The 14,938-nt window shown below is 40.5% G+C and overlaps 1 protein-coding gene across 1 annotated transcript in view; it reads right to left on the bottom strand.

Moving 5' to 3' along the window:
• The window catches only part of SOCS5 (suppressor of cytokine signaling 5), a 126,752-nt gene that overhangs the window by 99,672 nt on the left and 12,142 nt on the right, over nucleotides 1-14,938 (bottom strand). Inside the window, exon 3 of the mRNA XM_032497446.1 lies at nucleotides 2,718-2,841. The gene's annotated coding sequence lies outside the window, so the exon portion shown is untranslated. The remainder of the gene's footprint in view (nucleotides 1-2,717; nucleotides 2,842-14,938) is intronic.

Raw genomic sequence — 14,938 nt, 5'->3', positions numbered from 1 at the left:
ATTTTTGATAAATATAGCATATAATATGTGTATTGTCACTCCTCACTCCAGTTAAGTAGTAATGTACTTTAAGTATCAAGAACTTACTATGTTCTAGACTGTTTGCTAAGTACTTTACATAGATTAACTCATCTAATCCGCATAACAACTCAATGATGTAGGTATCATAATTTATGATTCTCCCTTTTCTGGGGGAACTAGGGGAGCAGAGATGTCAACAAACCTGCCCAAGGTTCTGGCTCCTTGTGTGAGTTGAACAAGTTATGACCACTCCATGCCTCAGTCTCCTCATCGGTAAAATGGGATGAATAATGGAACCTACCTGAGAAGATTGCTATGAGAATTAAATGAACTGATAAGTGTAAGGTGCTCAGAACAGTGCCTGGCCCATTCGTGTTTGTGCAATTACAAATGAACGTCTAAGCGGCAGAGCTGGATGTAACCCAGGCAGAGCACACATTCCTAACCACTATTCATTTCCTTGTTGATTGTGGCCTGTTCCATTTCTTCTAAAAGCTTTGGTGGACTTTTGATTTCCACTTTACACAGCTGGGGAAACTGAGCTACAGAAGTGATCAGTGCAGGGTGACACAAAAGTTTCTCTTCCTGAGAATCCCATAGTGATGAGTCATGTATTCTTACGGACCATGCACTGCCCTGAGCATTTTACACATAGTAACTCACATAGTTCACATCAGTCTTAAGAGGTAGGTACTGCTGTTCCTCTCATTTTACAGATAAGGAAACTAAGGCACAGACTAGCCTGACTCTGCTGTCATATCTGTCCTCTACCTGTGCCCTCCCTCAGGCCTGAGGCCAACCAGTTCTGCTCTCAGGCCCTAAAGGAGGCGCTCAGGGCCAGTAACCCAGGGACTCAGCATGAAGGCATCTTCCTGAGGGATCTGCAGCACCCTTTGTCCCACCTTTTCTGCCTGGTCTATGACCGAGCCCTGCACTGGACCCCAGGTTTCAATAACTGCCCCAATCTAACTTTCATGGGTATATCAGACCCTCCTGGTCTGGTCCATTTCTAGGTTAACCAACCAACAAGGTTTGCCCAGGAATGTCCCAGTTTTAAAGCTGAAAGTCCTGTGTTACAGGAAACCTCTCAGTCTTGGGCAAACCAGAACAGTTGGTCACCCTACACACCGCACAAGCCTGTGGCTATTTTCTGACCCAGTGAAGTTCTGCTTCTTCCTGTAGATCTCCAGAGAGTAACCTCTCCTCTCCAAAGAATCCCGCAAACCATTTAAATTTAGCAGCAGCTGCATCCCATTTTAAGTCACAAGAGCATAAGGAACATTAGTGAGGAGGCTTGCTTTCATGATGGAGGAGACCACTCAGGCTTACTTTTCTAAATCACACTGACTAGCCAGGCCAGCAGTTTCCTCTCTGCTCTTCACACATGACCCACCAAGCAAGTATTTTGTTTCCCCTTCACATTTTCATTCTTCCCAAACACTTCTCCTAGTGGTTCCTTTTAGCCGAAGGCTAAATAAAGAGTAGAAGGAAGAACGTGGACTTTGGCGGCAGACAGACCAGGATGTGAGTCCTGCCTCTGACATGTCATTTTACTTCTTTGTGCAAGTGACTTCACCTCTCTGAATAGTGCCTATAAAAGGATAATATGAAAAGATTAGTGATGATGCATGCAAAGTGGGTTTTGACAGATGATGAATGACTGATGAAAGAGGCCATACTCAAGGTTGGACCTCCCAGTGGACTGGCAGGATGCTGATCCTAAATGGAGTTGAGGTATCCCGAGAGATGCTGCTGGGGAACCAATACATGCCTGATGTGGTCTCTCGGCCAACTTCTCACCTTCACTGTCACTTCCCTGGGGAAGCTTTACTACAAACTCACAGGATCCTGTCCTCTTTCTTCACACTGTTTCACAACTTGAATTCAAAATATCATTGACAATAATTTACTTTCTGTCCTCCACATCTGACCACAAACTCTCTTAAGGCAGGGGCCATGTCCATCTTGTTCACTGTTGTAGATTCAGCAGCCAAATCAATGCCTGACACAATGAATGCTGCTGAATGAGATGAATGAGTGAGGGAAATGACCACCAGAAGTCCTAGGGGAAGACATAGTTCTGTAAGGAAGCTTAGGCGGCAGGGAGCCACTAGATGGAGCTAATACCCTGCACGTAACCACCAGCGGCTTTTCTCAAACTCTAGTATGGATGGCCAAGATTTGATTTCCAGGTTGAATTGGAAGCTATCCTGCCGAGATGATAACATCTTTTATGGAAAGCCACAGCAAGCAATTTATGATGCATTATCTATAGTCCTTACAACAACCACAGGAGAAAGAGATCTATTTTGCCGATGAAGAAGTAAATTCCCAGTAATGTTAGGTAACTTTTCTAAAGACACACAACCCGCAGGTGACATAATGAGGCTCTGAACCCAGCATTGTCGGCCTCTAAACCTATGTTCTTTCCAGTGCTTTTACTTTAGTAGTTTAACGCAACCAATGAACATGCTTCCTGCTGTGACAGTTCCCATCCCCAGCCCTCCCGTCCATCTGTGCCCACCCCCAGCCCCACCTCTTTTTTCCCCTCACAGCTGGTTGCTGTTTTATGACACACCCAACCAGAACTCTTCACACAGCCATTGGTTTCTAAAAAGCCAACTTAGAGGGAGGGGAAACCAGAGGCAGAATAGACTCAGTGTCTCTTAGGCCAGACGTTTAAGTCTTGAACTCACCAATGAGCTGGCTGTAGCATTCTGAGGAAGAAGGAAATGATCTTCGATTTACTAGTCACCAGTAGTTCTTCATTCAGCATCTGTGCTGCACACACAGGGCTGAGCCAACAGATAGGCTTACAGTCTAGTAGGGGATAGAAGACACACATATACAGGACACATCACACTGTAACTGAGCAGGCTCCCATGGGGCCTTCCCAGGACAGACCCCTCCACCCATCTTCTGCTGGAGCTCCTCTCTGAAATACCTAGATAACAGTATCTGATGCACAGTTGTTTGACAGAGTCCAAAACCACCACCAAATGGAAGAAATTAACTACTTGATGACCATGAGCTCCCACATCTATGGGCGTCTAAGGATTGATAATATTAACCGTGCTGTTACCTCACCATCAACCAGTCAGAGAATTGTGCACGAGTTGATCATGTACCCTGTGACCCCTCTCCCTCACCTGGTCTTTAAAAATGCTTTGCTGAAACCCTTAGGGGAGTTTAGGGGTTTAGATCACAAGCCACCTATCTGCCTTCTATTGGCACCTTTACAATAAATGCTGCATTTTCCTTCACCACAACCTGGTGTCAGTGACTGGCTCTACCACACGTGGGCGAGTGGGCCAAGTTTGTTTTGGTAACTCAGTACTGCAGTACCTCGTGGATGGTGTATATAAGAGCCTTAGGATTCAGAGGCCAGAAAGATTCCTGTAACTGAGGTGGTCACAGATCTGAAAGTCAGGGTTGATCTTCATGGAAAATGCATTTAAGGAGATGGGCAACAAGTAAACTCATCCCTTTCTTCTAAAGGTGTGGACCAAGGACCAGCTGGTTTGATACTACCTTAAGCTTGTTAGAAGTGCAGAATCTCAGGTCTCATCTCAGACCTCCTGAACCAGAATCTGCATTTTAACAAGATCTCCAGATGATTCTCACGTTAAAGACTTTTGGGCGCTATTTGTATTGATGTGTCCCTTTAAAATAAAATCATACTCTAACTAAAACCCTTTTAATTTCACTGTTTAGTTTTAACTTTGGATTTTGATTTGCTTCTAGAAGAATGGTACTAAGTACTCCAAACTTCTGCCATTTCTCTCTACAAGAACTTAATGAAAATCCTTAACACCTAAATTTTCCGTGGCCTGGTAATCCATTAACTGGAACAAAAGCTCTTATCCAAAGCACCTTTGCATGTATTTATGCAACGGAAATTGTTATTCAGGAAACGTGGCCTTGAAAAATCCCAAAGGATGTTTTTTGAATCAGTAAAGGGAATTTCCCTTATGTTCAAGATAATTTGTGTACATTCTAATTTTTTGCTAACCTACGTGTGGTATATGATAGAACCATAACACTGAATCAGGTCTCCTCAGGTCACTCTCTACCTCCCAACACTGTCCTTCGTTCCATCATTCTGGCTAAAGGAAAATTGTTGGAAGGTGAAATCTGTGATAACTCTGATGGAGAAAGTTATATACTTAGACACCAGCTATATGCTAGACACCAGCATACTGATAAGACTTGATTTGATATCTCAGTAAGAAGTGATGGTGGCCCTACGTCTAATTGTGGTCCCGTTTCTCTTATCCATTCACAGAAGTTGGGTGAGTGCATTCAGAAAGGCAGCATGGCATAAAGAAACGAGCACTAGAAAATTAACGGAGGAAACATGGGTTCAGGTCTGACACATGTTAGCTGTGTAGAGTCACTTCTCTAAGTATCAGTTCCCTATCTATGGACCTGGGATGTGAACTAGATAATTGCTAAGGTCCCTTCCAGGGGGGCCTAGTTAACTAGGAGTTAGAGCATGGTAGTTATTCATTAAACCTGGATTATACACTCCCAAACAGAAATGGCCCACATTGTCCTTAATTACAGATATAAAAGTTGAGAAGGTTGGTTACCATAGCAATTCACCTTCATGGAGTCATTTGTAAATTTGATTCTGTGAAGTGACAGTATTATGTACTGGCACCCGCACAACTCCCTAATGTTTCCTTTGCTTCCATTCTTGCCCCAGGCTATGGTGCCAAGAGTTGTCCTTATCTGGAGAAGCAATCGGAGTTCTCAAGCTGCCTTTCGGTCTGCTGGAACAGAAGGTGCTGACAGGGGTGGGAGTGAAGGCAGGCTTCCTTTCAGCTTACTAATTCTGTAGCCGCCCTTCACAAACTCCAGCAAATATTTTGCGATGTTGCAAGGTGTTGCGAGAAGTGAAAAGCAAGCTGTGATTCAGCTGGTATGAAGACTTTGCAAACAAAAAAGAGTGATCTGTTTTGCAACAAACTATTATTTCTGCCAGAGTCGACAGACTGGAATACTAAAAGAGATATTTCAGCGAGAAATTGCTATCATACATAGTAGGTTTTTCAAATAAGGTCAATTTCAAATTAGTTGACCTGGCAGGTCCCAACTTGTGGACCTCAGACCCCTGGGAGCAATGGAGTTACCTCCAGTGCTCTGCAAACCCACGTGCATGTTCTGTCTGTAGACTGAATGAAAATGTGCTCATCCATATGGACTACTTCTCAAATATACATAAATGTTTTTACAATGAATGAAAGAAATTATCTTACAATGTTCCTGAATATATCTTAGCTTCTTGTTATTATTTTCTTAATACACTGATACTAAAAGTAGAGTTAATATCATGCTTAAATTTAAGCAAAAAAAATTTTTTTTCAGTACTGAAATGCAGTCTTCACACTCATCAGATCATCTGACTCCATTAGTGGGTCAGAGAATATGGACACCTTACTACTAAAAGAGAACTTTCCCGCAGTTCATGGCATATGTTGGACCTATACTCATCACTGGGTTTCTAGAACCTTAAAACCTGTGAAGAAGACATTTTAGTGGCTAGTTGAGCCCTGCTCCTCTATGAAAAATGTCATCCCTGAAAATAAGATAGGAGCAGTGGGTATGTGTCTTAGTCTAAAAATTTACAGAAGAAATATATCCTAATTTTTATTTCAAGCTTCCATTTCTTTTCATTGTCAGTAACTTAAAATCAGTGGATTTGTAGGTTTCAACCTCCCCTTCCCCCCCAATAGTGTCTGGGAGGAGTTTATGATGTGCAAGGTATGCAGTGGCGGAAGGGGAGTGGAGGGAGTGAGGAATCTGGTCCTCAAGGTCATTCCACCAAATATACTGGTATTTACTGAGACATCCTTTACCCTTTTTGCATGACCCCTTCATGTTCAGGAGCACCCTCCATTTCCCTCGCATCCTCTTGGGCACAAGGCAACATGGAGACATACTTCATGTCTCATCAGGGCATTGAAAATTCTGCAAGCCTGACTAAGACCCCTTCAGCAGGATGCACCATGCACCCATTTCTTCTCTAAGGTCCTACAACCTTCCTGGGGCTGTACTGAGGATGCAAGGAACACATTTTCTCTATTCCTAGACCCCATACAAACTTCTAGGATTGTGCCACCTTCCCAGGGTGAGCCTGGAGAGTAGCACATGGGACCTAGCAATATCTCTGCCCTTGGTATTTTCCTGTGAATTCAGCCCCCCAGGGATAGGGAGCTCTTTTCTACTCTTATTATCTTCCCTCCTTATATTTTGTCTATGCTGCTAGTTTTCTTCTTCTTTCTCCTAACGGCAGCTTCTGAAACCAAAAGCCAAGAAGACATTCATTTCTCTGCCTCGTGCCATCACATCCCTCCTCTGTGATAAGAAGCACAAACCAGGCTAACTGTGAGTGAGGGGAAAAAAAGGAGGGTAAATACAGGGAAAGGGATTGGCTGATAATATTTTGCCACATATACAAATTAATACAGATTTCATGGCTCCAGGGCCTGCAAGAGAGGAAGCCAGCCCCACATGAAATCAGACACTGAGCAAAAAGTGAACTTTCCTAGAATAATTAAAATAAGACCCCCAGCAGTGGTGCAGGTTTTTACAGGCTCTTCCTGTTTTCTGTATTGTTGGCATCTGGAGCTAAATAACTTTTAGACACAATGCTCAACAAAGGGGTCTTTCCTAGGGGTTGGGTGAAGGATGAAATGTCCCTTTCTGGTACATGGAGGCTCTTCGGCCAGTCAGACTGTGTGTTGGGAGAGGAAGTGGGGATGGGAAGAGAGGGGAGGCCACCGTGCACTGCCAGGGTACCACCTAGAGGTTCTCATTCGCAGGTTCTCTTTGGAACTTCCCTGCCCCTGAGGCTGTTGGAAAGACAACTGCCTCTAACCCTGATGTTTCTGCCCTAGGCAGATCTGAAGTTTCTTTGGGTCATTTTCATTCATTCATTGATAACTACTGAATTCCTATGCTGGGCCCTGTACTGGGGAACAAGCAACATTATTTTGGTCGTAGCGAATTTATTTAAGAGTCTTGTTGAACAGAAAAGACATGGTCTCTGGATTTCAAGATCTTATAATTTAGTTGGGAGAGGGTGGAGCCCATGGAAAGACAGGTGAAGGAGTGATGCCAATATTATGATGGGGAAGATCCAGGTGGCAGTGGAACACTGAGGCAGGACACCTAGCCAAGCCTTGAGGTGTCAGAGGAGGCTTCCTGGGTAGGACAAGACGAACAGGTGGAACTTGAGAGAAGAAGCCCCAGGGCTCTGGGGCCAGGGCAAACTCCGACAGGCCAGGCCACAGGCTGTGGGAGAGGGCTCAGGGATCAGCTGATCTGGCTCTGAAGCAGCCCAAATTTCTGGTAGGCATACATTTCAAACTTGGTGGTATTTTTCTCATTTAAAAGAGCTAACTGCTGCATGCCTGAGCAAGAATGTTCCATTTCCTTGTTTCTCAGCCTAGGGGAGGAACAGGTTGGGGGTTGGGGTAGGCTGGGTGGAGTGGGCTGAGTCTTTCACAGTGGAAAAGCCACAAACTCTCTCCGCCTTGTCTCCTGGAGAGAGAATGGTAGTTGACTTAAAAAGATCCTTATATTTCATGTGAAGAATTTGCTGGTAAAATCATGCTGGAGGCACCAGAGCGCTAAATTAGAGCTTTTGTAAGCAACGTCTTTTTAATCATTCTCTTGGACAAAGCTCATTTGTTCCAAATGGGCTGCCTTAGCTGAGTATGCTCACCTGAGTACAGGGTGAGCTCCTTGAAAATACAGGTTTGTTGCAAATGATCCACAAAGAAACCAAATTAACATTTATTTTATAAAAGAAGGATAGTGTAAGACGGTAGGAGGGTCTATGGCCCACTAAATCATGAAAGAGTAAGATTATGTCTCTCCATCAGTGAAGAAAATGAACATCCTGTTTGGGGAACCTCAACCACATCACCTAAATGCCAACTCCATGTCATGGACACAAATCAAAGGACTGCCTTTGGAGAGAGGCCCCAACATTCCAGATCACACAGGAAATAATTACATACTATTACCCTTGAGTGAATGTAGCAAGAAAGTAAAATCCTTGGCTAATTAATCAAAACAGAATAAAGATATTTGTGTTAAACTGTAAACAATCATCTAGATCAAATTACTTAATAGTTTAATCCATGAATGTCGAATAACATGAGTTTTAACTTAGGCCAATAAGACAATCCTGAGAGATGTCTGAGTGGCCTCTGGCCCTAAATGTGGTCCACAAAATGACTGAGGAAGTGAGAAACCATAAAAGTAGCCTAGGCAAACACTGTACTACTACTGTGTAGCCACTGATCTTTTACATCTACCCAAGGTTTTTCCAAAAATGCTGATCACTTTTAGAGCTATCTAGAACAGGGGTCAGCAAACTTTTTTTAAAGGGTCAGGCAGTAAATATTTTAGGCTTGCAACTCTGCCATTGCTTATGAAAGCAACCATAGACAATTTATAAATGAGTGGCCACAAACGTATGCCAGTAATACTTTATATACAAAAATAGGCAACTGGCCTGTGGATCTTAGTTTGCTCATCCTTGATCTTGAACAACTGCATAGATGTAGAAAAATTATAAGCTCATGTGGAAAAATCATGAGTTCCTTGGAGCTCCACAGCAGATCAATTTCTGTGGGGCTGTGGTGAGGGTGTACTAGTCCACTGGTCAGGAAAACGTGCCCTTTATCTATTAACATTACATAAAGAAGCCTGGATGAGGGGTGTCTGGTGCTGTCAAAGAGGCCAGATGGCAGCAGGCCTGGTGCTGGATACACAGAGAGTTGTTAGTTTGAGATACAGACTACTTACATGGAAGGAATAAACACACTACGCCAATCCTACAGTCTTTTCACACTTTCATCACTCATAGTGGCTTTGTGAGGTAGCATGGGGATTCTATAGCTGACACCAACTTCAAAGGGTGAGACTGTACACTGAAAAGTCCCAGTTTCCTTTCTAATACTGATTCATCAAAACAGCTCTTTCATTCGGGCAGGTCATTATGTCTGTCATATTCATGGCTGCAGTGGAATGGACATTACCGTGTAAGCACTCCCTCCCCAACCCATCCTCTGCCACAGCTGGCCGCTCAGGTGTGTGTAATGTGTGCCCTGACTTGAAAGATGGAGCTGGGCCCTAATTCTCTTTCAGTAATTTGAACTGAAAGACTAGAGGGAAGAAGCAGTCGGTGGCAGATGTAGCCAGAGATGTCAAGTGGCCTCAGGGATTGGAATAGTGCTTTGTGGGCCTTGTACAAGATGTGCTCACTGAAAAAGCGGAAGTAAAACAGAAGACATTTCTGCTTCTCTCCAGTTCCCGAAGGCTGGTTGTTCTTCAGGAATCTTTACATTCCAATGAGACCACTCTATGGGTTTATAACAGCCTCCCTTCCCCTTTTCTTGAGTTGTCTTGATTGGGCCTTTTCTCAGTAACTAAAGCATGTGGGCTCTACCAGGCATATTTCTTGCCACAACCACCATTTTGGTTAATGCGTTTTAGATCTGAAGTCCATGAATATGATTCTATACATTAACTTCTATACCTGCTGGAGGTAACAAATGCAATCCAATTTTCCTTGTCAATGACTTTTAAATCTGTCCTCTCCATTCCCACCCCTCCCACTATGGCCTAGTTTATCACGTCTATCTGGATTTCAGCCACAGTCTCCTGGAAAGCTCTGCTGCCTCTACTCATTCCCTATACTTGTCTATCTGTTGTCGGAACCGTTAGATTAGTATTCATAAAACCTACTTTCACCACATCACTTCTCAGAGGAAAAGTCCATCATGCTTCCTTACTGCCGCCTAGATCCATTATAATCTCTTCAAATGAGTATTTTAGGCTTCAAAACCTGGTCCCACCTTATCTATTTATTGTATTCATATTTTCCATAACCCTTCAACATGAACTTAAATTTCAACCAGTTAATCTTCCATATCCTTTGCTAACATCTTACTCTTCATTCCCACTTCCATGTCCTTGCTTATTTGTGTCCCCACTTCTCCTATTAATCAGAATAGCTCCTCCCTGAGTCAAAATCTAATTATAATATTATCTATAAGTATAGAAATCTAATATTATCTATAAGAAAGAGAAAGGGTAGGAAGGAAATAAAGGCTGTATCTGTCTCCCTCCACCTGACGGCGCACATTCCAAAGGGTCAATGTCTGGTGACAATTAGAAACAGGACAACTATCAAAAGTATATGAAAGTGAAGCTTCTGGATAAAGACTGTGGAGTGAAACACATATCTAATTTTTATCCTTCTCAACCTCCCCACATAGAAATGCAATAAAGGTATTTATGGGGGTGGCATAAACCTTAAAGGTAAAGAGAGTGAAAGAGGATACCAAAGGAAGCAAATTTTGGAGGGTAGAAAGCAGACAGACAAATGGTAATGGACTCGGCAAACTTGAAAGACCAAATTGTAAACTGACATTAAAAATAAAACCAAATTCAATATGCACTCCAGAATCCTCAAAAGACTCAATGATTACGGTGCCTCTAGAAGTAGGTGAAATAGGGTGTTGAATTAAGGAAGACTGGTTAAATGAAGGCCGTTTGAGGATCAGGTAGATACCTGGATTTCTCCCTTCCCCGCACTCCACATCACTGGTTGACTGCCTTTCCCCCATTCTGGCCAAAGCCTACAAGTTTAGGCTCGAGAAATGAGAAAACAGATGGTTTCCGGATGGAGGAACACCAGGCATGGCAGAGGGTGGGTGTGAAGTACTTAAAATAGGAAAAATAAGAGAATGCATGTATATTGAATACTAAGGCTTCCTGCTTTCTTCCTCCGCTTTATCCTTCATACAAGAGAAATTGGAGGACTATTCTCTGGAGAATATGACCATCTAAAAAGAAATACCTAAAGATACTGACTTCAAACGTCCCTTCACAAACAGCCCAGATAAATCATCCTACATCAGTGATTCTCAACTTAAGGCATATGGACATTTAGGTTGTTTCCATGTCTTAGCTAGTGTAAACAGTGCTGCTATGAACATTGGGGTGCATGTATCTTTTCAAATTAGAGTTTCCTTCAGATATATGCCCAGGAGTGGGATTGGAACCTAAATGTGCATTGACAGATGACTGGATAAAGAAGATGTGGTATATATACACAGTGGAATACTACTCAGCCATAAAAAGAATGAAATTATGCCATTTGTAGCAACATGGATGGACCTAGAGATTATCACAGTAAGTAAAGTAAGTCAGACAGAGAAAGACAAATATCAAATGATATCACTTATATGTGAAATCTAAAAAAAATGACACAAGTGAACTTATTTACAAAACAGAAACAGACTGACAGAAAAAGAAAACAAACGTATGGTTACCAAAGGGGTAAGGTGGGGGGGAGGGATAAATTAGGAGTTTGGGAAGCAGATACAAACTGCTATATATAAAATAGATAAATAACAAGGTCCTACTACATAGCACACAGAACTATATTCACTATCTTGTAACAAACTATAATGAAAAAGAACATGAAAAAGCGTATATATATAAATGCAAAACTGAATCATTATGCTATATACCAGAAACTAACACAACATTATAAATCAACTATACCTTAATTAAAAAAAAAAAGAAGAAGAAAAACTAAAACAAACAAAAAAGAGGCTCATGGGAATGTCTGGAGACATTTCTGATTGTCACAAATCTTCGTGGAGTGGGGGGTTCTGACATCTAGTGGGTAGAGGCTAGAAATGCTCTTAAATATCCTACAATGCACAAGAAAACCCTCCCACAACAAAGGATTATCCAATCCAAAACGTCAGTAGTATCACTGTCGGAAAACTCTGCCTTAAGTGAAACTCATGGTCAACTTGTCCACCAACACAAGCAGCATTTCTAATAGTCTCCCCACATGATTAAGAATAAGTGGGGGGAAAAAAAAAGAAAGAAAGAAAAATGACCAGACATTTGAGGAAAACTAACAAGGTAGACAGAGACCTAAAAAACAGATAAAAGCAACTTGGACGAAACAGAGACTGTGGGAAGAGCAAAACTCTATAAAACTATACTTGACTTCCACTTACTACCATGATGGACTACCAGGAACCAGATTTACCTTACTGTTCTAAACAACTAGGAAACTGAACAAAATCTAGAAAATTGTTGTCTAATATTAAACAGGACTGCCTTTCACATCTAAGTTCTGGATCTGACTTTTGTGCACAGAAATCCAGTTTAAATTTACTGAAGAATTTCCCTACGGACTTACAATGCCACTTTTATCATGTATCACCTTTCCACATATGTATTCATCTACTCCTGGTCTCTGTTTCTGTCTTTGTGCTGAAACAATACTGTCTTAATACCTCAGTTTTATAATAAACTTTGATACTTGGTACATCAAATCCCTCCAACTTGTTATTCAAGTGTCTTTTGGCCACTTGCTCTTCCATATAAATTTTATGATCAGCTTGTTCAGTTCTATCCTATTCAACAAATTTTACAACTTTCCCCAAAGGGACTTGGACATCTTCTTTTATGTTTATTCTTATATTCTTGGTTTCCCTTATATAAGATATATATTTAAATTACATTTTCTGTTTTTGCTGATATGCTTAAGTGCATTCTAGTTTTGTGTACTGATCACCTTTGCAGTAAATTCTATAAACTGTTTATTCATCCTAATAATTTGCTGTGGATTCTTTTGGAATCCATGAAGTACTGGAATACTGCAAATAATGACACTTTTGTTCCTTCTTTCTGATCTCTATACTTTTTTTCTTGTTTGTCTTGTTCTTGACCATCCTTTCTTATATTTCATTATCTTAATTTTCAAGCTCATTCTTTCTTCCTGAAGTATGTCTTCTGGAATGTCCTCCAAGTGAGGATTGGTTGGTTGTAAACTCACTTACTTGCCTAAAAATGTCTATATTTCTTTTTTTTCTCATTCAATAATTTTTTAATTGAAGTAATAGTTAGTTTACAATGTTGTGTCAATTTCTGTTGTACAGCATGTTTCAGTCATACATATACATATATATTTGTTTTCATACCCTTTTTCATTATAGGTTACTACAAGATATTGAATATGGTTGCCTGTGCTGTACAGTATAAACTTATTGTTTATCTATTTTATATATAGTAGTTTGTATCTGCAAATCTCGAACTTCCCCAAAATGTCTATTTCATTCTTGTTCTTAAAAAACTATTTATTAAGAAAAAAAATTAAATATATCTGTTCTGAAACTTTGGATGTAAGTTAGATCTTTTTCCTCTACCTTTCATGTCTCCGTTTCTTTTTTATATTTTCTATCTCTGGATCTTTGTGCTAAAGTCTCTGGAGAGATTGTAACTTTCTCCCCTGGTCCAGATAACATACCTCCAACTGTCTTTTTGTGTATATGTGGGTTATTATAGTAAATCCACTGAAACTGTTGCAGAGCTCCATGCTTTATGTATATGTCTTTGATCTAAACTTCACACCTCGCTCAAGTCCAGGGCTTTGTCTTCCATACACGTGACACCCTTTAAAACGTACGCTTTAGATACTGACGGATTGGAAGTTATAAAGCAAGCACTGGCTTTGGTGCTAGTTTACCTTTCAAGCCTATACTTTCCCTCCCTTTCTGGCCTCTGAGTATCATCATTGCTTTCTTGCCACTTAAATCAAATCTATATTTTAAAATCACATACATACATATAAATTTGATATACTTAATATGTATATGAACTTGTGTAAATGAATACTTTCCAGGATTTTTATTGTATGGTTAAGTTTCTCTATCTTGTTGACAATGCTGTTGGAAACTTAAGTCCATTTATTTGATCTTTAAGTTGCTAAAACTGCAAATCTTTTAGCATGATGGAAAACTGAAAACCAAGAAAGAACACCATTGCCCTCTGGTGGAGAAACCTACTATTACCACATCTAAATGAGACCCACGATGACTCACTTTCTCATTTCCCCATTTAGTCAACAAGTCAAAAGTTTTATCAGGTCTTTCAAATCCGTCGCTTCATTTCCATTCTCCTAGAATAACTTTAGTCTAGTTCTTCTTCTTCTTCTTCCTTTTTTGCTAGAATTGTTGCTTTTGAACCAATCTCTTTCTTTAGTCTCTATTCTTTTAATGTATTTTCTTTGTGTCTATTGTCACCCCTTACTTTTACAATTTTACATTAATTTGATGGGTTATCAAGTTCTTGTTATAAGCAAAAACCTTGGAACCAATAACAGTCGTCTGATTAGGGATGAGAACAAAGTATAGATCCAATAAACGTTAGCCGAATTGAAACAGTTTTAGAGGAGGCACTGGGGATTGAACCCAGGACTTTATGCATGCTAAGCACACACTCTACCACTTGAGCTATACCTTTCCCCTGAAATAGATTTTAGTACCACTTACTAAACGAGTATTTTAGTATCATTTGCCAAACTTATCTTGGAGGCAGCATAAGCACAGAAATTCCCAAGCTTTGTGTGTGTGTGTGTGTGTGTGTGTGTCTGTGATAACAGACTAATGAAAGATATTCATATGTATAATTCTTCTGTTGGCTTAGTTTTTTTTTAACTTAAAATTATTTTTAATTACAAAACACATGAACACTATTAAAAATTCAGAGTTCTGTAAATGATGATGTTGGGGGCCAGGATTCTCACTGTAGAAAAAACACACAAATACAAATACGGAATAAGGAAGGGTAAAGAACTTTGGGGTTACACTGAAATTGGAGATATTAGTAAAACTTGTGATTTCTTTTTTTATTGAATATAGTCAATTTACAATGTTGTTACTTTCTTGTGTACATCATAGTGATTCAGTTACACATTTCTTTTTGTATTCTTATTCATTATGTTATTACAAGGTATTGAATATAGTTCTATATGCTATAAAATATCTATTATATATATAGTACTTAGTATCTGCAAACCCCTCCCAAT

This window comes from Camelus ferus, chromosome 15 (genome assembly GCF_009834535.1).
Source record: "Camelus ferus isolate YT-003-E chromosome 15, BCGSAC_Cfer_1.0, whole genome shotgun sequence".
Lineage (NCBI taxonomy): Eukaryota > Metazoa > Chordata > Mammalia > Artiodactyla > Camelidae > Camelus > Camelus ferus.
This window is presented reverse-complemented; position numbering and strand designations above follow the sequence as displayed.